The following is a 26,807-nucleotide window of genomic DNA, read 5'->3' as shown; positions in this document are numbered from 1 at the left end:
CCACTAAGCAATTCCTTGGTAATGTTCTGTAGCCAGAGATGTCTCTGATGCCGTAGGATGAAAATCATGAATACCAATAAACCCATCATTGATAATATCATCAACTCATGCTTCTTCTGGGGACAATTTCTTCATTAAATCTCAATCCTCCTTTTGGACTAGATCTTTTTCATAACCAATCAACTGATAAATGAAGCCTCACATTGTTTAGAAAACCATGCTTGCCATGGAGCCTACATTTGTCAGATCATCCCCCCAGAGAGTCCCATTCATCAGGCCTTGTCAGGTTGCATTACTCAGCCTCATTAATGCCCCCTCACAGGCTGCAGCGGCATATTCCGCCTGGAGCTGCCTGAGAGACTGCTCCTCTCTGTTCAGCCTTCTAAGGGGTCCTTTGAGAAATGCTTTATTAGGGGTCTGGTGAAGAAAATAGCACCATAATGAAAGACTTGCACCAGCACATAATTAACTATTACTATGGACACATCTTAAGAAGCCAGGGTTCTTTGGAAAATACAGTAATTTGGTGGGGTGGGTGGTGGGGGGGAGGGGGAATAGAAGGCAGCAGGAAAAGAGGAAGACCAAATATGATATGGATTGATTTCACAAAAGAAGCCATAGGTGTGAGTCTATAGGATCTGAGTAGGGCTACTGAGGAGAGAACATTGTAACATCACTCATTCATAGGATCGCCAGGAGTCAGAAACTTCTCAACAGCACATAACACACAGCCCATTGCTGTTGCTGTCAGTAATTTTGCCGATTTGTCACTGATGAGGATGACAGCTAATTTTCTTAATTGAAAACACAGGTGATAGGAAAAACTAAGTAATATTGGAGGAGGGGTGTATTTCTAAGCTGCTTTTATAGACATGTTTTCTATTCTTTTGGCTTAAACAGGATCAGCCCTGATCCTCTCAGTTGGAGTAGTTAGAGGAAGAAAAACAGCCTCAGGAGAACTGAAAACAAAGTCAGAACAAAGGCCAGAAAACCGTTTAGCATAGGAGGTAACTGTTTATTTGAATTGTGACAAATGTTGTTAGGAGAAGATCAAGATGTGGTAGATTTAGCTCTTTGTCATTGCACATATCCTAAACACAGAGCTTGCGTGAAGGATCACGTAAGTCATGGCAATGCTTCTTGAAATTAAAGGTGACAGGAATGAGAAGGGGAGATTGATGACAACCATGCCTTTCACAAAGCTCTTTCTAGTTCTTCCTTATTTTCCTAATGCGGGCTTTTTTCATAGAATTAAAATAAATAAAAAGATTACTATTTACACCTGCTTTAAAATGCTATGTGCATACAGTAAGCACACACACACACACACACACACACACACACTCACCATTCAGCATTATTATAGAATCACATGCAGTTGCTGCCTCTCAGGTCTAATTTCCTTTGCAGAGTAACAAAAGAAGTAACTGACTGTTTTATTTAAGGTGCAAATCAGATTCCTCTCAGCTGTGGGTATAGGGCTCCCTATAGAATGACAGTATCCAATTACTAACAATTGCTATGATCCCCAAGGAATACAGAATTCAGAGGGTCTGTGAGGCAGCACTGCCCAAATAATCTGATGGTTTGATTACCTTTGACATTTTAGTACTGTGCTTATTTAGTGCTAATAGTGGTCGGATGTATTCCTGCCTACATGGAATTCACAATTTGAAAGGGCAGGTTTAAAACCTCAAGTGCTAAGGCTAGATAAAAGCTGTGTATATTCAGTCTCTTGGCAAATCTATAATTACCTGGAAAGCCCTGTTGGCAAGATTTTCTGTTTTACTTATGAGAGAATATTTTTTTTTATCCCAATTTTTAGGGTCTCATTTTTTTACCCCTAAAAATACACTCCACTATATGTGTATGCCCTCCTATAATCACTTCTTTAAAATTCCAAATATAATGATAAGGCTATAATTAAACACGTTTCCAGAGAATCCTATATAATAAAGAGGTAATATGCAAATTGAATCTCACTCTATCATGCCATCACAAGATGGCTGCACCCACAGCAGAGGCAGGGTTCCCATAACACAAGATGGCTGCGCCCACAGCGGAGGCGGGGTTCCTGTAATGAGCCATAACAAGAGATCATCAGGGACCTGAGGCTGCATAATGCTGGGCGGAGGTGGGGGGACCTGAGACTGCACCCCTGCCCAACGGGGCTTGAGGGGGACCTGAGACCATGCCCCCCACCCCAGCACTGGGCTGGGGGACCTCAGGCTGCACCCCCCACCCCGGCACTGAGCCAGGGGACCTGAGGGTGCACTGGGGGACCTGAAGCTGTGCCCCCTGCTCAGCAGGGCTTGACGGGGGTGGGGCCGGCCAGGAAATAATATTTGCTGAGGCAAAATGTTGACTTAGAGCACCTCTGATTAACATGGATTCAATTAAGAAAGAGGGTGAATGATACTTTCAGCCAAAGACTATGAGAATTTACTTCTTCCAAAATGTACAAACAAGTAAACTGACAAAACAAGGAGTGGGATGCTAGGAGCAACTAGCAAAGAAGTTGATGAAGATGTTTGTAAATTTAAATAATCACTGATTGGTACAACTACTACTCTTACTATTAATACTGATAATAACCAATTGGGAAGAGGCAATGGTTAATAACAAGCTGAAAATAAAATACTGAAAATAAATAATAAGAAAGATGGGAGATGTACTACTACACAGCATTTCAAATGAATTGTATCAAAAGGAATACATCTTACAATGAATGCTGAGTGTTGGAATGCTGAAGTTATATGAAGTAACATTAAGCAAAGAAAGCAGGATGCTGAAGAATATGCATGGTATTATATCATGCAATTTTATTTTAAAAATACACAAAATTATACAAATGGTGGCTTTGAATGTACACATACATAATGCCATTTTAAAAAGCAGATGGGAAGAATACCCACCAATTTCAGGGAATTGCATTTGTTTGGGAATGGTGGGAAGGAAATGAGAATGAGGAGTTCAAAGGAGTCTTCAGTTATATCAATAGTATTTTATTTCTTAAAAAATAAAAACTTCCAAAGCAAATATGGCAAAATGTTCACAATATATAAGCATGGTTCTATGTTATGTTATACTCTGTAGTATCTTGTGTATTTGAAGGATTTATTTCTTAGAAAGAAAGGTATATTGAACATCAATAAATAAGATGAATTAGAAGAGCTTTGTGAAGTAAAATCAGAAAATTGTTACAATTCTATTGTAGTAACCCATGCAAGAGATGATCTATGATGGTGTCTCCAAAAAGGGAAAACAAATGAGACCTTTAAAATGTAAAATCAATATGACTTGATGATCAATTTTGTATGAGTGGCAAAGGAGACTGTCGAATCAAGAATGACTGAGTTTGCTGTCTTTGGAAATCAAATGAAAGTTAGAGCTTTCAATTTACTGAGACAGAAAGTTGTAAGGTCTTGATAGACTTGTCTAAAAGATATCTGGGAATATTATTCTAGATTGTAGAGAGAGTTTGGAGTCAGATGGATGGATGGATGGATGGATGGATGGATGGATATATAAATACCTCTATATCTGTTCACCCACTGCTTCATTATTCCTCTCAAGGTTTCTGTTCTTTATTTTCTAATGACCCAAATTGCCCATCTTATTGCCTTCTAAAGTTTACTTTTTTATTTTATATTATTTAAAACTATTTAACAGTGTATCGTTTTTCTTTTGAATGTAATTTTTCTGCTTCTGCAATCTGCTAGCATTTTTCCTGAAGCTTTTAAAATATAAAGAAGGAGTTATGAAAGGAGCTGTACATGATTACAAAGAGCATAAACATGGGTTGTATGATGTAAATATAAAAGAAACCTCATAACCACACATAAGTAAATTTTTCACAATTTGACTCAATCAAGTTTCCTCAAAGTTCAAATTTCAACTTGAAGTTATTATTTTCCCTCTCTATTATCTTTAATTATAGAAAAAGTCTATCAACTTGTAATTTAGAGAAATTCAGTCTAACAAAGGAAGTTTATTTACTGTATGGGTATTCTCCAGATTATAGTTTGTTTCCAGATAGAAATTAATATAATGTTTGGAGCCCTGGCTGGGTGGCTCGGTTAGTGCATTGTCCTGGGCACCGAAAGGTTGCAGGTTTGATTCCCAGTCAGGGCACATACCTAAGTGATGGGTTCAATTCTTGCTTGGGGCTCTTACCTCCTGCTTCTCTCTCTCCCCATTCCACTGTCTCAAAATCAATAAAAAACATGTCCTCAGGGAGAATTGAAAAAAAAGGGGGGCGGGGGGTTGGTAAATAGTTGGAGAGTAAAGTTCTTTGGAAATATTTAACATTGAAATTTATTATAAATATTGTTGAAATGCTTATATTCTCTAAAGCTGTAGATAGCCTTAAAAATCAAACTACTCTCCTATGCATGTAGTTTTATTAATTTCCCTCCTTTTCTTTAGAATTGCATTTCTTATTCTTCATTTGCCTAAGTCTGTGGATCCTTCAAGTGTTTGCAAATAATTAAGCTTCTCTCTGATGGTACTTGAGATGCTTAAAAGTTCTTGGTAAACCAACTATGATACTTCTGTAAATAACTAGAATTAGAGTTGACATTTATTTTATATTAATACAATTTTTTAAACTAAAGAAATAAGTCAAGAGAATAAAATGTATTTTTCGTGATAGAGATTGATGAGGAGATGGTAAGAGAGAAGGGACTTAAAAAGGAAGAAAACATTAGGATAAAAAAAATCATTCTACCTAAAAATTTAGGCAAAGCTGCTAAAAATAAGCATGGAAAATTTTTTTTCTAATTACAATCCTTCATTCATTCAACACATTGTTTGAGTACTTAATGCAAGTAAGGACCTTTGGCAAAACCAATAGATTTATTGCAAAAAAACTTATACCAGCAGTGCTGCAATAGATGGTAGACTATGTTGAGTGGACATATCTGACATATCTTCTCTGCTCCTTCAAATGTGTTTTTTTTTTTCTCAGTATTTTGCTGGATTACTGTCCAGCAAACTATATTTCAAGGAGAAATGTAGTATTCTCTGCTTTACTTTGAGGTGGTTCAAGCTTCATATGCTGACTATATCTGATAGCCCCTCCAATTATTAATTACATTTGGGAAAAGAATTCTTATTTTCCCCATTGAGTATTTTATTATTATTAGAAAGTCTTCACCATAAGTGGGCCTGAAGCAATTTCCCTAGGTATGACTCTGCTAACCTCACCACCCCCTCATCTCAGGGTTATAGGAACCATAGCTTTTCAGTCCACATTTCACTGGCTTCCAGAGTGTGTCCCAATAGCCTCTCTGCATCAGACTATTTTGCTCCTTTTCCTTTGGCCCTCAGAGAGTGTCAGGGCGAGGCATGGAGATGGTAGTGGAGACTGAGCATTTTAGTCAAAGGCAGCATACCTGTTCTATGTATGATGTCGTATGTCTCTTTAGGGCCTGGAAGCAACATTATGTGTTTAGGCCTCACCACTTCCAACATTAGCCTTCAAGTCTCTAAATTACTACCACCACCATAACCCACCAGCAACCTCAACTAGATTCCTCTTTTGTAAATATGCTGGATTTGCCTCAGAATATTAATGATAGTTTCTAATTAAATATTTCTGTGACTACTTGATTATGTTTTTATTTTAATCAACTAGAAGCTCCATGAGTCCAGGAAGTATGTCTGTTTGATAACACTATACCATCAGGGCTAGCCAATAGCTAGCCCTGGTGGTATATGTTCTCATTTAGGATCTGTTGGATAAACTCTTCTAATTGAAATATCACAGATTATTAACTAGACTGAAAACAAAGAGGTAGCATCATATTTATTTTCCAGTCTCTTACTGTTTCTAGTATTTTCCATAAAGTGGGAACTCAACAATTTCAAAACTGAAATAAAGAGAAAGAACATGATTAAAGTGCCTGCTTGAGAATTTTTTCCCGGTCTCCACTATGTGACAGGGCCATGCTCACCAGCAGTTCTAGGGTCATATATTTTAATAGCTCATGATTTAAAGGGAAAGATAAAGAAAGCTTTTCCTTTAGTACCTATATAAAATGCCAGATAAGACTCTAATTTGTACAACTTTTGTCACACGACTTTCCCTGAGCCAATTTCTGTGGTTAGGAGGATTATTTTTTGATTGGTCATTTATTGTACAACATAGCAATCACAGGAGTGCAAAAATTGACAGACCAGTCCTAGCTGGTTTTGTTCAGTGGATAGAGCGCTGACCTGTGTACTAGAAGGTCCCACATTCAATTCTGGTCAAGGGAACATGCCCGGGTTTGTGGTCTAGATCCCCAGTGTGGGGCGTGCAGGAGGCAGGCAATCAATGATTCTCTCTCATTATTGATATTTCTATCTCTCTCTCCCTCTCCCTTCTTCTCTGAAATCAATCTATATATATAAAGGCCTAAGCAACTGAATGACAAAACAACAGAATGACCTAATGACCCGTCGACCAGTCGCTATGATGCACACTGACCACCAAGGGGCAGATGCTCAGTGCAGGAGCTGGCCCCTAGTGCTCAGTACACTCCCACAGCCAACCTCCCGCGGCTGGCCAACCTCCTGCAGTCCCTTACCCTCCCCCACCTCAGCAGGCTGGCCAACCTCCCATGGTCCCTGGGTGAGATGGCCCCGATTGGTGCTGATCACAGGCCAGGTCAAGGGACCCCCCACCTGTGCATGAATTCGTGCACTAGTCCTCTAGTAAAAATATATATATATTTTAAAAATTGACAGTCCAAAGAGAATCACATGGAATGAGAAATAGATGATGCCCAAGGAAGCAGCGTTGCTGTCCCCCAAAGTAAAAGGAAAGAGATGCAAAACATCCACCACATACATCATTACCACCACCATCATCAACAACCACTTATATTTACTGCAATGTATATGGATGCCCACATGTGGTGAGGAGAAGGTGGGATAGTTCCATTAATTTTATAATCATAAAGGCTATACTTTACTAATAAATAAATTACTGTTCTTAATTTACTAGGGAAAAACTAAATAAAATTTGTTTCAAACTTCACAGTTATTAGTTAAAAAAAAAAAAAGGACTGAAAATAACTTCTTTTAGGGCCTGAGGTGGAAAGTTTTCTATTATGAGTGATGAGAAACTTGTCTCTCCTTTGATTTCAAAAAATAATTTCACTTGAAGTCACAAGAAATACTGAGTTTCTCTAAAAACATACCCCTTAAATGAAATTATTGTGGATTTTTTTAAAAGCACTATATTTTTCTTTGCTAAATGGAATGCTTGCATTATGCATGATAATGAATCAAGGCTTAAGTGATCCTTTTTGGTAGGGCTCTGCAGGGAATCACATGAAATAAAAACTGAAAGGTTCATGTTTTTAAAAAACTGAATAGAAGACCAAGCATCAAAGTTTGGAATTATGTTTAAAATGAAGTTTGAATGGATTCTATATTTGCTTAATTGAGGTTCTCAACTTTCCTCTATTTGCTTGCTACTTTAAAGGCAATGTAGTTCTTCCCAATGTTCAAAATCAAGATTTGCTAACCCTTGCAACTCTGTTCCATTCTCCACTGCACATTAAAGCTTTTGCTGAAAAGTAACACATAGTCTTGTCTTCATTTCAATTTATTTAACTCCCTTCTCAGAACTTTATTTTTATTGTTTCTTTGTTTGTTTGTTTGTTTGGTTGGTTGGTTGGTGAGTTTTTTTGTTTTGTTTTTTTCATCCAATCTATCAATCTATGAGCTCTTTGGGATGCTTGCTATATCTTGTCACCTTTTCAATGATTTATTTTAGAATTGCTATGCTTTTCTAATATTTATCCCCAACTTTCTCATAACTCTAGCCCCTCTGGACTTTCCATTATATCATTATGCCTCAGTTTCCAAAGACAGTGTCCCAGGTGACCAAAATGTATTCTCTGCTGCTGATTATTGACAACCGCCTTCAGGACAAATTCAGTGTCTGTCTCCCTACTTTCATTTCCTTTAAGATTCTACCTGACATCATATTGACTTCTAATTACCTCTCACTCAATGTCTGCATTCCTACACACTAATTAATTTTCTTCTTGCCCCCAAATTAACATTGTTCAAAAGATACCATTATGTGGTTGAGTTATGTTGGCAAATTCTGATATAAAAAGGAACTTATTTGTAAAATGTCTTTAAGTCTTTGCCATTCCTACTAACTTTCTCAAGCAAAGAATTATATAAAAAGAATTTTGGACTATAGCTCCAATTGTGCTAATTAACTAATTAGCTATGTGATTGGATCAAGTTCTCTGTGTCTCCATCTTTCTTTTTTATTATAAAACTAGAGGCCCGATGCACAAAAATTTGTGCACTTGGGGGGGGAGGTCCCTCAGCCAGGCCTATGATCTCTTAAAATCTGGGAACCCACAGAGGATGCCCACCTGCTGGATTAGGCCTGCTCCCTGGGGGATCGGGCCCAAGCTGGCAGTCAGACATCCCTCTGGCAGCCTGGCAGCCCTCGGGGGATGTCCACTTGCCAGCGGGAAGCAGGACTAAGCTGCAGTCGGACATCCTTAGCACTGTTGAGGAGGCAGGAGAGGCTCCCACCACCACCGCTGTACTGGCAGCCATCAGCCTGGCTTGTGGCTGAGCAGAGCTCCCCCTGTGGGAGTGCACTGACCACCAGGGGGCAGATCCTGCATTGAGTGTCTGCCCCCTGGTGGTCAGTGTGTGTCATAGTGACCAGTCATTCCCAATCATTCTGCTGTTAGGGTCAATTTGCATATTACCCTTTTATTATATAGGATAGAGGCCTGGTGCATGGGTGGAGGCCGGTTGGTTTGCCCTGAAGGGTGTCCCAGATCAGGGTGGGGGTCCCGCTGAGGTGCCTGGCCAGCCTGGGTGAGGGGCTGATGGCTGTTTTCAGGCTGGCCATACCCTCTTTAGGGCAGGGGGTCTCCACTGGGGTGCCTGGCCAATCTGGGTGAGGGGCTGAAGGCTGTTTTCAGGCTGGCCAAGCCCCCCAGTGACAGAAGTTCCCAGCCTCTCCATTTTTTATTTTTTATTCTGGGATTTATATACCTTATATAATTGAAATGCTGTAGCCTTGAGAGGAGCTCAGAGCCGGCCAGGGCAGGCAGGAGTGAAGCCTCCTGCTTGCTCCAGCTCCATGGCCATGGCCAGCTGAAATCAGGTATCTGGGGTTTATTTACCTTCTATAATTGAAACTTTGTTGCTTTGAGTGGAGCTCAGAGCCCGCCATGGCAAGCGAGAAGCTTGGCTTCCTCCATCATTGGGGCAGCCAAGCCTCCTGCTTGCTCCAGCTCCATGGCAGCGGGCCGCCATCTTGGTTGGGTTAATTTGCATATAGTCGCTCTGATTGGCTGGTGAGTGTGGCTTAAGGTGTAGCAAAGGTACAGTCAGTTTGCATGTTTGTCTTTTATTAGTGTAGATGAGGTTGAAAGGTAACTCAAGTAATCTATGTATCTCTGATGACAATACTCATCTCATCACATTTGTTCCATCCTAATACAAATTTTCACCATATTGATTGAGATGAAATTATCCAATAGGAAGGTTGCATAACTGCATCAGTACTACTTCAGCTACAGAAAAAAAATTCTGCAATAAATTTCAATTACTATGTTGTATGAGATTGGGGAAGAATGAGGTCCATCTTATTTCTAACAGCAACATGATTTCACTGATGGGCATTAAGAATCTGAGTTCTTTGTGGGCCAGGATTCGGTTAGATCTGTTAATTGCTGCATCCTCAACATCATGAAGATTGCCTGTGATATTTTATGTAACCAATGAATATTTTGAATGAAATGTCCCTTGATTAATCCACCTCATTGCTGATAGCTCAGTGATCAGGTGCTGCTTTATGCACATTCTATTATATGACTGGAGCAGGGATTGGCAGCTTGTAAAAGTTCTGCAGAAGAGTTTCACTGCCAGAGAAGCTTACTAAATTCCCTCTACTCTAGCAAATTTGGCAATTTACATTCCAGCTGGAGTGCTTCCATTTTCCCTCATGCCAGTGTTTATCTAACCTTTAGCCCTTTACACTCAGAATATGGCAATAGCAACATTTTTCAAGAATAGCTGATTCAGGGACTAGGTTCATCTGTTAAGAGTACTATAATTACAAAATCTAATTAGGTATAGGTAAGTACAATTTTAAGAATTTGCACATATTCAAGTATTGTAAAGAGATAAAAGAAAAACAAATCTATAGAATAAATTAAGTATAATTTCAATTCTCTCTCTTCTGTCTGTTTCTATCTCTTTCTGTTGTTTTTAGAATAATTATATATGACCCATGAACTTAAATATTCCAAGGGAAGGCAGGAGTGGATGGGAAGAGATTAACCAAAGAACTTATATGTGTATATGCATAACCCATGGACACAGACAATAGTGTGGTGAGGACCTGGGGTGGTGGAAGGGGCAGTCTAGAAGGGTTCAATGGGGAAATAGAGGGTACATCTGTATTACTTTCAACAATAAAGATAAAAAACAAACAAACAAACAAAACGATTTTACTAAAAAGAAAAAGATTTAGCACTCTTGTCTGAAGGCTCCATGGAGTAAAGCCCTGCTTTTTTCAATTTGAGATTAAAATGTTCAAGAATACAAATAGTTAGAAGGGCTAACACTGCTGTGATTTAGTTTCAAATCAAAGGACAGAGGTTGACTTCAGCTCTTTTCTTGTTTGGCCCTCATTTAGTCTCATCTGGGCTGAGATAGAAAGAGAAGTTTCTGCTGCTACCCTGTGTGTCAGAATAACTATCTGAATAATATCCAAACACCTGAATGAAATCTCGGTTAAGAATTCCAGACCTGAGGAGACAGTTAAGCTTGCTTAAGGAAGAAGCAAGAGAATCAAGAAAATTCTACACCAAGAGTAATCAGTAAGCTCAGAAAAACAGCTCATCTGTCAGGCTGAAACAGGAGCTGTGTTCCCAGCATAGGAGCTGAACTGGCAGGCTCCATTTTCTCATTCTGGCTCAGGCCTGCTACACACTTGTCATGTGAGTTTAAGCAAGTTTCAAAAACTCTGTGTGTCTCAGTTTCCTCATGTATCAGACAGAGAAAATGGTAGCACTTCCCTCATAAGACTGTTGAGAGGGAGAAATGTGTCAATATATGTGCTTAGTACCACCCCTGACAGTAAGCACTCAGTAAGTGGTAGCCGTTACTGCAGAGATTGATGTATTAGGTGACCTTAATCTGACCATAAAACATTCATTACATATACATGACTCCCCTTTTCTGAGTCTATGTTTTCTAAGCCCCCCTTGGATAACTTGGCTTTCCTAGAGGATACAACATCTATAGAGGTAGAGAATGTTTTATCTGGCCATAAATCATCCTCTTGAGGGTTTTATTTATCTCTTAAAAATATATGTAACATCAGGCACTTACCTACTTTAATATATTATTAAAATCTATGAATTAACCTTGGAATAAATTAGAGAATTGAGGATAACATGGGTAATGCAATTTTCTCAAAGCCATTTGACTGTAAGTGGTCGAGGCATTACTCAAACTCAGAATCCTTCCTTTATTCCCATATACCAGGTGGTCCTTCCTACATATAGCAAGATGAAGTCTTGAGTGATGGTAATCCAAATTAGGGAATTTTTCTTTTGCTATCAGTTAGACTGTGAGTCTAGTTGAGAGTGGGAATCTAGGTAAATCAATCCCTTGTATTTTAGTTAGAATAAAGATTCCCTCTCCCACCTCCCCCGCAACAAAAGTGGATCTAGGTTGAATCCTCCTTGAGGAATGAAAAATAAATTCATGTTAAAAAATTCACTTTGAGTAGTTTGTACAAGGCAGCTTCCTCCCTGGTTTGTTTTGTTTGGTTGGGTTTTGTAGAGTGGTTCACAAACTTCAGTGTGCATCAGAGTCGCCTAGAGGACAGTGGTAAACACTCGTTTGGCCCACCCTAAGAATTCCAGATGCAGGAAACCTGGGCTGAGGCCTGAGGCCTGAGGCTCTGCATTTCTCAGGAGCTCTCTGATGAGGAGAAGGCTGGGGGGTGCTGGGACCATGCTGTCTTAAAATCAACGGAATCAGTGCTCAGAATTGTTCATGTGTCAACTCAGTAAAGCCTATCTGATCTGACAGTCATCTTTAACTAAAATCCCATGCTTCTTTTGTTTAGTGCTTCAACTCAACTTTTATTTTTAAAATTTATTTATTTATTTTTAATTAATCTTTATTGTTGAGATTATTACAGATGTTGCTCTTTTTTTCTCCCCTCCACCCGGTTCCCACACAACCCCAGGCCCTCGCCACCTTATTGTCTGTGTCCATAGGTAATGCATACATGCATATAAGATCTTTGTCTAATCTCTTCATGCACTCCAATACACACACTCCCTTCTCTCTGAGAATCATCAGTCTGTTCTATTTCCATGCCTCTGATTCTATTTTATTCACCAGTTTATTCTGTTCATCAGCTTTTTTATTCATTTGATTTTTAGATTCACTTGTTGATAAATATATATTTGTTGTCACTTCATTGTTCATAGTTTTAATCTTTACCTTTTTCTTCTTCCTCTTCTTAAATAATACCCTTTAGCATCTTATATAATAAAAGCCTAATATGCTAAGTGTCCAGTTGACTGGTTGGCCGTTCAACCAATCAAAGCATAATATGCTAATGATATGCTAAGACCACACAACTGCTCGCTATGACATGCAATGACTACCAGGGAGCAGACACTCCGACTGGTAGGTTAGCTTGCTTCTGAGGTCCTGCCGATCAGGACTGAGTGAGACGAGCCTGGCATGCCCTGGATCCCTCCTGCTGTCCCTCTCTGGCTGGCCAACCTCCCGTGTTCCTCCCCGGCCTTGATTGTTCATTGGTGGGATCCCTCAGCCTGGCCTTCACCCTCTCACAATCTGAGACCCCTAAGGGGATATCAGAGAGCCGGTTTTGGCCCGATCCTGCAGCCCAGAACAATGGACCCCACTGGTGCATGAAACCAGGCCTCTAGTTTCATATAGTACTGGTTTGGTGGTGATGAACTCCTTTAGCTTTTTCTTATCTGTAAAGCTCTTTATCTGACCTTGAATTCTAAATTATAGCTTTGCTGGGTAGAGTAATCTTGGTTGTAGGTTCTTGCTGTTCATCACTTTGAATATTTCTTGCCACTCCCTCCTGGCCTGCATAGTTTCTGTTGAGAAATCAGATGAGAGTCGTATGAGCTTCCCCTTGTAGGTAACTGACTGTTTTTCCCTTGCTGCTTTTAAGATTCTCTCTTTGTCTTTTGCCCTTGGCATTTTAATTATGATTTGTCTTGGTGTGGTCCTCTTTGGATTCCTCTTGTTTGGGGTTCTCTGCACTTCCTGGGCTTGTAAGTCTATTTCTTTCACCAGGTAGGGGAAGTTTTCTGTCATTATTTCTTCAAATAGGTTTTCAATATCTTGCTCTCTCTCTCTTCTGGAACCCCCATAATCCGAATGTTGGTATGCTTGAAGTTGTCCCAGAAGCTCCTTACACTATCTTCATATTTTTTTATTCTTTTTTTCTTTTTGCTCTTCTGGTTGGGTGTTTTTTACTTCATTGTATTTCAAATCATTGATTTGATTTGCAGGATCCTCTAATCTACTGTTGAATCCCTGTATATTATTCTTTATTTCAGTCAGTATATGCTTAATTTTTGACTGGTCCTTTTCCATGTTTTTGGCATTCTCACTAAGATCCTTGGGAGTCTCACTAAGTTCCTCAAAGGTTTCTAGAAGATTCTTGAGTAACCTTATAACCGTGGTTTTGAACTCCATATTCAGTAGTTTGCTTTCTTCCATTTCTTTCATTTGTGACATGTTTCTTTGTCTCTGCATTTTGGCTGCTTCCCTGTGTTTTTTCCTATGTATTGGGTAGCTGCTAAGTCTCCTTGAGTTGATAGTGTGTCCTTGTGTAGTAGGTGTCTGATAGGGCCCAGTGGCTCAGCCTCCCCAGTCACCTGAGGTGGACACTCTTGGTGCACCCTTTTGGGGGTTGTGTGCACAGTTTTGTTGTAGTTGAGTCTTGATTGCTGTTGGTGTCACTGGAAGGAATTGACCTCCAGGCCAATTGGCTGTGGGGACCAACTTTGACTACAGTGGGAGAGCTGCTGTGCAGGAGACCCTTTATGGAGCAGGACTTGCTTCAGTGGTGCTTTGGTGCTCACTGTGTCTGCCCCTTGAATGTGTCGCTTATGGATTTGATGAGTTGTAATCTGGTATGGTCTCACACTGACCACTGGTACACTGTCTCTTAGGTCTCCAGGGAGGTGCAAAGTCAGCCACTGCCTGGGGCCATCCAGCAGGAACTACAGAGACATCTGCAGATTCCTCCTCTTTGTATCAGGCTTGGAAGTGCCCAGCTGAGACCCAGCTGTGAAGCAAGACAGGCTGGTGCTGGTACTGGCCCTGTGCCTTTTATTGATAGCTTTGGGGCTCCCTGACCCAGCTGCTGCTTGTTTGACAGGTTTTTAGCCTGAGAAAGGACAGACCATTCATATGCAAAAGCCACTGCTCACAGCTTTGGTGGGGTTGTGAATTGGGTGGGGCGGGGTCTCAGGGACTCACCAGGTTAGAGCAGACAGAAATGGCTGCCAGTCAGCCCTGCACTGGGGATGTCCCAGCATGTGAACAATGTCTGCTGTGAGCACCTCCCTCTGGAAGAAAGCTGTCCCCCGCATTCCTACCCCAATACCAGACAATCCAGTTTCTCCCCAGATGTGTCTGGGTGCCCCAGAGCCCTACCTGGCACTGGAGCTCAGAGGAAGTGGGAACTCATAAATTCAGTTCATGGTGCCAAAATTTTAAAAGGAGCAGCTGGGTCTCCAGCAGCCTGTGTGTCACTCAGCCCAAATCCGCACTGGTTTTTACAGTATGTAGTTCTTATGGCTGGTAAGGGACTTCTCTCCCCAGCTCTGGGACCCTGGGCTGTAGGTCTGGTGAGGGACTAGGACCCCTTGCTCCTCATGGGCAGCCTCTGCAGAGGAAATCTCCCTCTCAATTAAAAAAGCAGCATACCCAGGTGCTGGACCAGCCTGTTCCATGCCTTGGCACCTCCTACCAGTCTCAGTATGCTTTCTTCTTTACCTCTCTAGTTGTAGTACTTCCACTCAGCCAGCTTTCCAGTGATTCTGGATGATAGTTGTCCTGTATTTTAGTTGTAATTTTGCTGTGGTTGTGGGAGGCAGCAAATACAGGCCTTTACCTATGCCGCCAGCTTGGTTCAACTTTTATTTATTAACAAAAGAGTTCTGGTACAAACCAAAGACCTTGAGATATCCAAGGCAGAATTGAAGTTTACCATGTAGCCACACACTAGTCTCAAGGGTGTAGCACATACAACAGTGATTTCCTTTTGTTCTCTTCTATTATATAATTATTAATTCAGTAAATGTATAAATGCTTTTCCTTTTACCTTTATATAAGATGCAATATTATGGTGGCATGTGTGATAAAAATTTGGAAAATGTCAGACAAAAACTTTGTATAGGGATTGTTGGGTTTTGTTTGTTTTGTTTGTTTTACTATTTGGCAAAGTTCTCTTTAAGGGCTTATACTGAGTTGCTAATTGTCGAGTGTGTTTCCTTCCACGTCCTGCGTGGTTCAGGGTTCGGGGTCTGGAAGAGGAGCCGCACACAAATGAAAGAGAAATGACACGAGATAATTTGGAAATATTGGGGGACCAGGAGGGCAAGTCCAACTCAAGGAGAGGGACTTCCACTTATGCTCAGGCTGCTCCAACCTTTTATTTGATCTGGGGTAGCCCTAAGGTAAGGAGGTTTCAATGACACACAGATTAGCTCATCAGAAGACAATTTCCAGTAATAGGCAGACTATCCTATCTAATAATAGACAAACATGGTAATTAACAGTACCACCGACACGCTTCCCATTGGCTAATCAGGGCGATATACAAATTAACTGACAACTAAGTTGGCGGCCGGCAGCTAGGCAGCTGAAGTGAACAGGAGGCTTGCTTGCTCCAGTGATGGAGGAAGCTAAGGTTCCCCGCCTGCCACTGCCGGCCACTGAGCTGCACTCTAAGAAACAATGTTCCAATTATAGAAGCTAAACAAACCCCAGAAACCTGCTTTCAGCCAGCTGGGCCTCAGAGCTGGAGTTGCAACAGTGTTTCAATTATAGAAACCAAACAAACCCAGATACCTTCTTTCAGCAGCTGACGCCTCAAGCTGTAGCCAGTCTCAGAGCTAAAGCCAGCTCTCAATTCTAGTGACAGCCATAGAAGGTAAATAAATAGCAGAATAAAACAAAAAAGAAAAAAAGGAGAGGTTGGGAGCTTCAGTTGCCCGCCAGCCTGAAAACGGCCCTCAGCCCATCACCCAGACTGGCCAGGCTCCCCAGTGGAGACCCCCACCCTGAAGTGGGTATGACCAGCTGCAAACAGCCATCATCCCCTGATCCAGGCTGGCCAGGCACCCAAGCAGGACCCACACCCTGATCTGGGACACCCTTCAGGGAAAACCAGCCGGCCCCCACCCGTGCACCAGGCCTCTATCCTATATAGTAAAAGGGTAATATGCAAACTGACCCTAACAGCAGAACGACTGGGAATGACTGGTCACTATGAAACACACTGACCACCAGGGGGCAGATGCTCAATGCAGGAACTGCCCTCTGGTAGTCAGGGCGCTCTCACATGGGAGGATCTCTGCTCAACCACAAGCCAGGCTGATGGCTGCCAGTACAGCGGTGGTGGTGGGAGCCTCTCCTGCCTCCTCAGCAGCGCTAAGGATGTCTGACTGCAGTTTAGGCCTGCTCCCCACTGGCAAGTGGCCATCTCCTGAGGGCTGCCATGCTGCTAGAGGGATGTCTGATTGCTATCTTAGGCCCAATCCCCTGGGGAGTGGGCCTAAGCCAGCAGGTGGTCATCCCCTGAGGGGTCCCAGACTGCAAGAGGGCACAGGCCGGGCTGAGGGGTCCCCCTTCCCCCCCGAGTGCACAAATTTTTGTGCACCGGGCCTCTAGTCTTATCAATAAGGATTTATATGATTAAAGGTGGGGAGTTTGCTTCAGCTGCCATTATCTAGATTAACTGGGTGGTGCACAGCTCTGACCTTTGCTAGAGCTTCAAAGGTCACCAGCTTTAGGGGGTCTCTGTCTAAGCTTCTCAGCTAGTGAAGATAGGTGGTCTCCAACACTAATTCTGAGGAGAGTACCAAGAACAGGGAAAACATTCACAGAAGAGAGTAAGCATTTGGATTGAAATGCTTTAACACTTACTGAAATGGTAAAAACTTATCAATACATTTTCCTTGATGTCACTGTTCCTACAGCATTTTCTTTTGGCTGGTGACTCAAAATAGCTATAGTAAAAAGCAAGGTTTTAACTGGCATGGCTGTGTAGTCCTGAAACCAAGGGTCTTTATCACTTTAATTCAATTTAGTTTTAAGTCCTAGCTCTAGGAATCCCCTCTCTCTCCCTCAGAGACCTAGACTTTCCCCCAAGGCAGCAGAAGACAGCAGATCAAACCTTTCTGATGGTCACAGGGTCCAGACCTCTGGCAGGCTAAAGATAACATCTTGACCTAAGTTTTGTTTCAGCTCCTGAGCCCTAATTGGAATGACCCCTAGCCACTTTCCTATAAAACCAGACAGAGGGACACTGAAACAAACCTCAGAGCTGTCCTCAAGACCCAAAGAAATGATTTATTACCATTATCTCACCTCTGGCCAATCAGCTCCCAGCACAACACTGAACCCCGTAACCATGGTGTCTTGAGATTTTGCTCTATATGATCTGTAACCTAAATGCCATTGGGGAGTTAGGGCTTTTGAGAATTTGCTTCCTGTACTCCTGGAACATAATAGCCAATATTTCTCCACTGCAGTTCTCAGTGTCTAATGCCTGGCTCTGCTAGTGCTGGAAGGACAAATTCTTTATCTCCAGTAACAGTAACCAGTCTCTGATCACCAGCTAGCTGCGGTGAGATTTATGTCTTAGATATGCATTTTCTTTTTTAAATATATTTTATTGATTTTTTACAGAGAGAAAGGGAGAAGGATAGAGAGTTAGAAACATTGATGAGAGAGAAACATCAATCAACTGCCTCTTGCACACCTCCTACTGGGGATGTCTCCGCAACCAAGACCAAGGTATATGCTCTTGACTGGTATCGAACCTGGGACCTTTCAATCCGCAGGCCAACACTCTATCCATTGAGCCAAACCGGTCAGGGCATGCATTTTCTTTGTTGCACATTTTCTTAGTTGGATCTTAGAATATTGTTTATATTTTTTCTCCCCCTCTTCTTGTACAAATTCCAAAATTCAGTATTCTTAAATGATCTATCAAATTATATATATATATATATATATATATATATATATATATATATATATATATTCGACTGTTACCACAGAACGACTGGAATGACCAGAACAACCAGAATGACTGGTTGCTATGACATGCACTGACCACCAGGGGGCAGACGCTCAACACAGGAGCTGCCCCCAGCCCTCAGGCCCTGATCACCAATGGGGCCTCCCGGTGTCTCCCCCCGGCCGGAAGGCCCAATTGCCTGATTGGGGCCAGGCCCTCCAGCTGGGATAGGGAACAGGAGGTGGGTGGCTGCAAATGCATTTGACCATCTCCCTTCTTGGGGCCAGGAGCCAACCTCCTGAGTCCTTCCCCCTTGTCCCTCCCCCAGCTGGCAGGCACCAATCAGCCTGCCACCGGCCCACCATGGTGGCAGTGGCTCCTCCCCCTGGCTGGCAGGTCCCAATCGCCCAATCGGGGCTGGGTCCCTGGCTGGGATAGGGAACTGAGGGTGGGTGGAAGTAGATGCAAGTGTTGAGGGGAGGAGAGGGGGAGGCAGGGAGGCGGGGAGGCAGGAAACCATATGGTGGAGGGAAGGAGGAGGCAGGGATGTGGGGAACCTGATCAGCCCTGATCACCAGCCAGGCCTAGGGACCCCACCTGTGCACAATTTTGTGCACTGAGCCTCTAGCATGTGTATAAACTTCAATTGAAGTTGAGATATACTGTGTATTTTAGATCAACCACATGCATATAGATAGGTGATAGATGACAGATAGAAATAGACAGAAAGACAGAAACAAGTAGACAGTTAGAAATCTACTCTATAAAGCATGGAATCTACATTGCTTCTAAGAGTCAGTTGGGGACTCAGGTTCTGGTCCTAAATGAGAAGAACTGGTGATTGTAATAACTCCTTTGAGAAAGAGGACAACTTACTAATAAGGTAATTGGGCATATGTAAACATGGATAATATGAGGTCATTTATTCCAGAGTAGAACAGGTTGAAGAGATATGGGGTTATAAACTATCCACATTAAGATAATTATAGATAGGAGAGAAGAAGAACCTAGAATTTATTTATTTATTTTCCAGTTATATATCTATTTGTTTTTCTTTTACTGAATTTTTTACCCTCACTGATGGATTCACTTTACTGATTTTAGAGAGAGGGGAAGAGAGAGAGAGAACGGTTGAGAGAGAGATATCACTGTATGAATGAAACATTGGTCAGCTGCTTCCAGCATGTTCCCCAAACAAAGACCAAACCTGGGATCAACCACCACCTAGATATGTGTCCTGACCAGGAATCAAACCAGCAACCTTTCAGTGCACAGGTCAACACTCCAACCAACTGAACCACACTAGTTAACATTGGGGTCACACTAGTTAACAAAATTATACAGCTTTCAGGTGTACAATTCTACAACACATCATCTGTACACTGTATTGTGTGTTCACCATCCCTAATCAAATCTCCATATAGCTCCATTTATCCTCCCATACTCTCCTCTACTTCCCCTCACCTCTTCTCCCCCTGGCAATTACCACACTGTTGTCCATGTCTGTGAGTTCTTTCTCATTTTTTTTCTGAATCCTTCCACCCTCTCTACCAAGCTTCTCTCCCCTCTTCCCCCCCCTCCCCGCTCCATCATGACTTTGTCTCTATTTTGCTTGTTAGCTCATTTTGTTCATGAGATTCCACATATGAGTGAAATCATATGGTACTTGTATTTCTCTGCCTGGCTTATTTCACTTAACAGAAGACTTTCCAAGTCCATCCATGCTGTCCTAAAGGGTAAAATTTCCTTCTTTTTACAGCTGAGTAAATGTACCACAGCTTTTTTATCTCCTCATCTACTTATGGGCACTTGGGCTGCTTCCAAATCTTGGCTATTGTAAATAATGCTACAATGAATATAGGGGTGCATGTGTTCTTTCTAATTAGTGTTTCAAGTTTCTTCAGATAAATTCCTAGAAGTGGAATGGCTGGGTCATAAGACAGTTTTATTTTTTATTTTTTTCAGAAACTCTATACTGCTTTCCACAGTGGCTGCACCAATCTGCATTCCCACTAACAGTGCACATGGGTTCCCTTTTCTCCACATCCTCACCAATATTTAAATATGATGTAAAGGAAATGGATATGCCTTCTCAGCACAATACATATATACACACACACACAAAATCATATATCTGACTTATTGCAATAGATTCTATAAAATTTGCTTTCATATACTTAGAAAAATATTTTAATGGTTAGGACCTACATGAAAAGAAATATAAAATTTTATTTAAAAACATAAAACAAATGTCTCAACAAATGGAAAGGCAAATCAGTTTTTTGGATGAGAAACACTATAATAAAATTATGCTTCTAAAACTAATATGTGGGCTTAATTCAATTCCAATCAGAATCCCAATGGGGATTTTCAAAATTGTAAAAAATACTACCTTAAATCTTAAATGTATATGCCAGAATAGATTCTCTCTCTCTCTCTCTCTCTCTCTCTCTCTCTCTCTCTCTCTCTCTCTCTCTCTCTCTCTTAGAATAGTAAGAGAGAACAGAACATAACCATAGTAAAACTATAAAATACTGATAGCTAATTATTTTTATCAACATAACATAAGCAAATAAATCCATAGAAAAAAAGGGAATCTATACATTGATTGTAATATATAATAAAAGATTTTAAATTTGACAAAGGTAGTATTTCATTTCACAAGGAAAGATGGATCATTAGTAATTAGCCCTGGCACAATCAGTTATATATTTGAATCTTTTTTAAAAAAAAAAACTTCTTTATTGTTGAAAGCATTGCATATGTCCCCCTTTCCCCACATTGTCCTCTCCCAGCCTGCCCCCGCCCTCCAGCCCCGGCCTTCACCCCCACTCCCCCAGTTGTCTGCGTCTATTGGTTATGCTTATATGCACACAGTTTTTGATTGATCTCTTATCTTCCCACACCTGCCCACCCTCCCCTGCCTTCCCTCTGAGTCTATTTGCATCTTATATCATGTACAAAAAAAAACAATTGTCAGATGAATGAAAGACTTATTTGTAAAAAGTAAAACAAAAACAGTTGTACAAAAATCCAGGAGACTACATATACACTAGCTAATGGCAAGTATGATCTTCTTAACCGAGGCTGAAAACCAGAAGCCAGAAAGGATAAGCAATGTAAACTTGTAGGAAAAGATTACAAAATAAAAAGACATATAACATATTTGGGGGGAGGGGATGTGCACTGGAGAGTACAGACAGATGGTGGTTTGTATCATACATATAGGACATGAAAAATTTATCAGGTGAGAATAGAAGCTCAATAGAAAAAAAAGGATAAACAATCAATTCACAGAGATTATCTCCAAATAATCAAGTATATGAAAATGATGCTAAAACTGTTATTCAGATGAATGCAGAGTAAACTAAGAAATATCACATTATACCCATGAGACTGACAATAATTTGAAAGGGTGATAACTTGACTGACAAGTGTGAAATCTAAAGTATTAAAGACATTTAGGAATGCAATGTCTATTAAAAATAAATATGAATTTATCCTCTGACACAGAAATGTTCTCTTTTTTTAGCCATACCATAAAAGAACATAGTGCTAATATGCACTGTGTTCATATTATCCAAATAATAAATATGAAGCAACGGCTTTCAATAGAAGAATGACTGAAAATATGGTAAATTTTTATCATAGACTATTTTATAGCAATTAAAATAGAATGAATTAAAGCTATGCCAATGAATAATTGGGTTAGAGCGATTCCTATGATTTGTTATTTAGTGGAAATAGGAACAGATACGCAGTAGACAATCTTTTTGAGCAAATTAAATAATAAAATAATAACTAAAATTCTGCATTTGTTTATGTGTGTGAGCCTCTGATAGGGGATACTTATATATGCTTGGGTGTTATCATATGAACATGGGGAAATATGTGAAAATGTGGTTTTACAAGGCAGAGAGGAAGGTAGAAAATTGGGAGTAAGGAGGGTTGAGCATTAAAATGAATGAAACATTTAAAAATACAATAGCCCTAGCTGGTTCAGCCTGTGTACTAAAGGGTCCCAGGTTAGAATCTGGTCAAGAGCACATGCCTGGGTTGAGAGCTCGATTCTCCGTGGGGGGCATGCAGGAGGCAGCCAATCAATGATTCTCTCTCATCATTGATGTTTCTATCTTTCTCTCCCTCTCCCTTCCTCTCTGAAATAAACAAAAACATATATTTAAAAAAAATAAAAATACAATAAAATGCATGGATGTTTGCTTACTACTTATTAATGTATACAATATTTTAAATGTGAATTAAAGTTAGGGTACACTGGTATTATTTGGAATTACTCAAATTGAGACTTGTTTTTTTTTCCAGATTTCAACCAGAAAATGATTCTTAAGATTTCAAATGTATATGTGTAAACCATTTCCTATAGATAAAAGGTCAAATTGTGGGTAAGCAAAAAACAACAACAACAAAGAAACCTTAGCTTGAGGCCCTGTCAATTCCTGTTTTCCCATCTCCTACCTGGAACTCTGTTCCCTGGCTTCTGTTCTCTCTCCAATCTAAGGAACCACCTTAGAGTAACTGTGTCCCGAGTTGGCATACTTTTGCTGATTTACACATTTCTGTCCCCCTTGGACAAAGGACACCCCGGCCTCAAACAGACATGGCACAGTCCCAAACTAGAACACTGCACAAGCACAGCAGCTGATCCCAGGGAATCCGTGGCCTTCAACAATACATCCTGAGTGATCGCTCCACTGGATGCTGTGAATGATATAAAAGCACAAGAGACTAGATAGATCTTTCTTCCAAAGCTTAATAACTTACAGAGGGGCTAAACCTTACATTGACTTAAGTTAAATTGATGTCTTTCAGTCCTTGACTGTAGATGATTGCTTGAATTAATTGTAGGCTGGAGAGTTAAGGAGACAGTTTAGTCACAAGAGCCTATTACACCAGGTAAGGGGAAGACAAAGATCTGAAGATGAAGTGCTCCGAGGATCAGGCCTTGGCGTTTATATCAGTTCCGGCGCTCAGGCCTATATAATTCAACAGGAAGAAAAGGCCACGTCTGAGCTAGTAAAGTAAAAGCAATTGATGTTTCTGTCTGAAAGCGCTAATGTGATATACAACAGAGGCTTTCTGGCTAGAGGGATAGTTTACCTTTAGTAATTAAAAGGAGATACACTGTTGCCAAACAGCCAGTTCTTGCTCTGGACATGTTTCTAAAATAAGCCACATGTTTGGGGTTTTTTTTTTCCCACAGAGTACTATTTTCCCCACTTCTTGTTAGGGTCAGGATAAGGAGAAGGAATTCAACAGAACTTGGAGTTCCTTCTAGATGCCCCGGCCAACCCATGGCTGCTGAAGGGTGGGGGTGGGGGTGGGGTGGTGCGCTAATGTGGGCGGGGCCTCAGAGACCCACCTGGGCAGTGAAGGCGACAGCTGAGAAGAAGAAACACTCAGATGCCCAACTGGCAGCATAAAAAAAAGCTTAAGGAAAAGAGAGTAAGAGTCTGTGGGAACTTTGGGCTTCTGCCCTGGCTCTTAAGTCACCTTAGTTAACTGTCATTGCCTATGATGTCACTATAGTAGCTGCTGAGTGGAGGAAATTGCTCCTAAAATCATGATCAATGGCTAAGAGGTGTAAGTCAGGAAGATACAAATAAGCCTGTGTGTTGTCTTTGCCATTTGCTTATTTGTCCTTTGTTTTTATACAGTTATTCAACAAATTATGTCTTTGTCCTTAGCAGTCACCTGAAAGTCCATCTGTTTTGGTTTTCCTACCTCGCTATATCTTCACCTATTTTTTCAGCCAAGCCTGCCTGAAGTGGGTCACAAGGTAATACCACAGTGAAGAAGTCACTGGCTATGCTACAGTAATTTTTAGCTTAAAACTTTTTGCTATTAATCAGAGCAGAAAAACTAACAGAGAATAATAAAAATAAGAAGCATAAAGAAGTTACAAAATCCCAGAATCTTGCTATGTTCTTAGAGTCACTGTCTGTTTTACAGATAGTGACTTCCTTATCCTATATAATAAAAGGCTAATATGCAAATAGACCAAACGGTGGAACAACTGAACAGCTGGACAACCAAACAACCGTTTGCTATAATGTGCACTGACCTCCAGGGGAGCACACGTGCAGAACTTGGCTGATATTGGCAGCAGGCAGCAGAGCAAGGAACATGGCAGGTGTCAGCTGCAGAAGGATGGATGGTGGATCAGGTGAGTGGGGGCACCATACCAAGGTGGGGAGCCTGTTGCTGTCATCAGAGCAAGTCTCTGGTGGTTACTAAAAATTCTTCGCTTCCGTGTGCCACGGTCCTGATGGGCACTTGCACCTGCTGCTGGCACCAGCACCTGCTGTCAGCGTCTGGTGCTGGCCCGATCGCTCAGCACCCTCAGTGGGTGCAAGCAGCAGCTGCTGGCCCTAATCACCCCAGAGAGCTTCTCCACCTCCCCCTGCTCCTGAGAGGCGATAAGGGCTGGCAGCCACCTATCACACCCGCTGCCGGCAACGGCCTTGCTTGCACCCACTGCTGGCACCAGCCCTGCTTTCACTTGCTGCTGGCGCCAGCCCCAATCACTCCATACCTTCCTCGGGTGTGAGCGGGGCTGGCACCGTCAGTGCATGAGCAGTGGCAGTGGGAGTGGGGCTGCAGGCATACAGGGGACTGGGGGCCATGGTGGTAGGGGCCGGGTGGGGGCATGGAGGATGGGCTGAGATACGCCCCTGTGCCCACAGCAGCCTCACGGCCCACAGTTCCTTTTAAGGTGTACGAATTAGTGCACTGGGCCCCTAATACAATGATAACTAGAAATCCCCTGGGCCTTGGATTATGATTTTATTTCTGAATCTGAATCACAAACAGATCTCTTTTCCTCACTCTAACCCCTATCCTTAACACGAGGCTAGATGGCTATACAATTTCCTTTCCTCAGATGGGCCCTTCTTTCCAGAAAAAAAGTTCAGGTCCAATTTCAGCAGGACAGAGATAGGAACTAACATTTCTCTTCCTTTCAGGTTACCTCACCTCCCAACTCACACGTTTACCATAAAGGAGATATCTGCATTTCTGTGGACTTTCATTCAGTATATCACCTCTCACCACACTTCTAAACAGAACTTTGTATTTTGAATTTTACAGTGATAAAGATTGTAGCACTCACTTCTTAAGTATACTAACTAGCATGTAACCTCCATTGACTGAAATAGAAATATTGACTATCAACCACAAACACAGGTGAGTGACACAATCTTTATGACTATATTTAAAACATTGGAAGACCAGAATAATGGGTATGAAATCATTGCAAAGAGTAAACCCATTCATTCATCCATTCATCCAGTTCAAGACTATTAATACACAGGATATAATTAAGGCTCTGGAAAATATTTAAGACAAGTAAGAATTGTAGGTAGTAAGAGATAATGTCTTCTCAGAGGAGTTCACAGGTTATTATTTAATCAGGGACCATTTTGTTAATTATATATACTGAGTTGTGTTCAACTGAAATGTGGAAGGGTCATAGATGAACAAATCCTAAGAAATCATGAGAATAGTACTGAAGGCTTCTTTTTGAAATAACCCTATTATAATTTACTAAAGTGCTTCCCTGACCCTGAACCTTTATCCTAGCATCTTACTAATGTGCACAGGCATAATAATTTTTAAGAGTTTTGAACTATTATATTGACTACACTGGGCTTTATATCCTGCAATCTATAGAATGGATACAATAAGGCACTTGACTAAGTGGGCATTCGCTCAATAATAGCTCCACTTCCAAAACCAGGCTGTGCAGGCTTCTTAATTTGAAGGTACTTTCATGGAGTATTAATTCTTTTTCTACATCAGAAAGGTGGACAGTGACAAGGAAGGCTCTGTCGTTTTAGAGAAGGCTGAGTAGTATTATTTGAGATTAATGGTTTTAGAAACATTCCGTTGAGATAGAAAATAATGGTTTCAAGGATTAGTTAAAATCTGTGGTAGTTTAAATATGTCCACAAATAATTTAACCACTTCTCATTGAAAGGTGAGATCTATGTTCCCGCCCCTTCAATTTGACTTTTTTAGGTGGTTAGAAGTGATGGTTCTTAGGAAGAAAATAGTTAAAAGATGGAAATCCATGCTTTCTCTCCTTTAGCACCATCCACTCTCTTTGTCTAGGCTTCTCCCATATCAGTATCAGTTTCTCTGTGTTCCTTCTTTCTGCCTCTCGTCTATGTCTCTCTGATGGTCCCTTTTCTCTCTGTTGCTTCTGTCTTCCACAGGCTTCAGCCACTTTGTGCCTCTAGTTATTTCATTGCTGTGTTTCACTTTACCTTTTTATTGTGTTCATATTATTGCAGTGCTCTTGTTGATGTTATAAAACAATGTAGGATAGCAAAGGCTTGTTCTGTTCAGTGAAAAGCAAAACAAAAGGAATGCATCTACCTGACAGATCTGGAGCAATTAATGTCTACATCTAAGGTTTACACCACTACAAATGAAAAAAAAAAAAGATGTTTCCTTATACTTTTTGTCTCTATGATTGTCA

Source organism: Myotis myotis, unplaced genomic scaffold (genome assembly GCF_014108235.1).
Source record: "Myotis myotis isolate mMyoMyo1 unplaced genomic scaffold, mMyoMyo1.p scaffold_m19_p_2, whole genome shotgun sequence".
Taxonomy (NCBI): domain Eukaryota; kingdom Metazoa; phylum Chordata; class Mammalia; order Chiroptera; family Vespertilionidae; genus Myotis; species Myotis myotis.
This window is presented reverse-complemented; position numbering follows the sequence as displayed.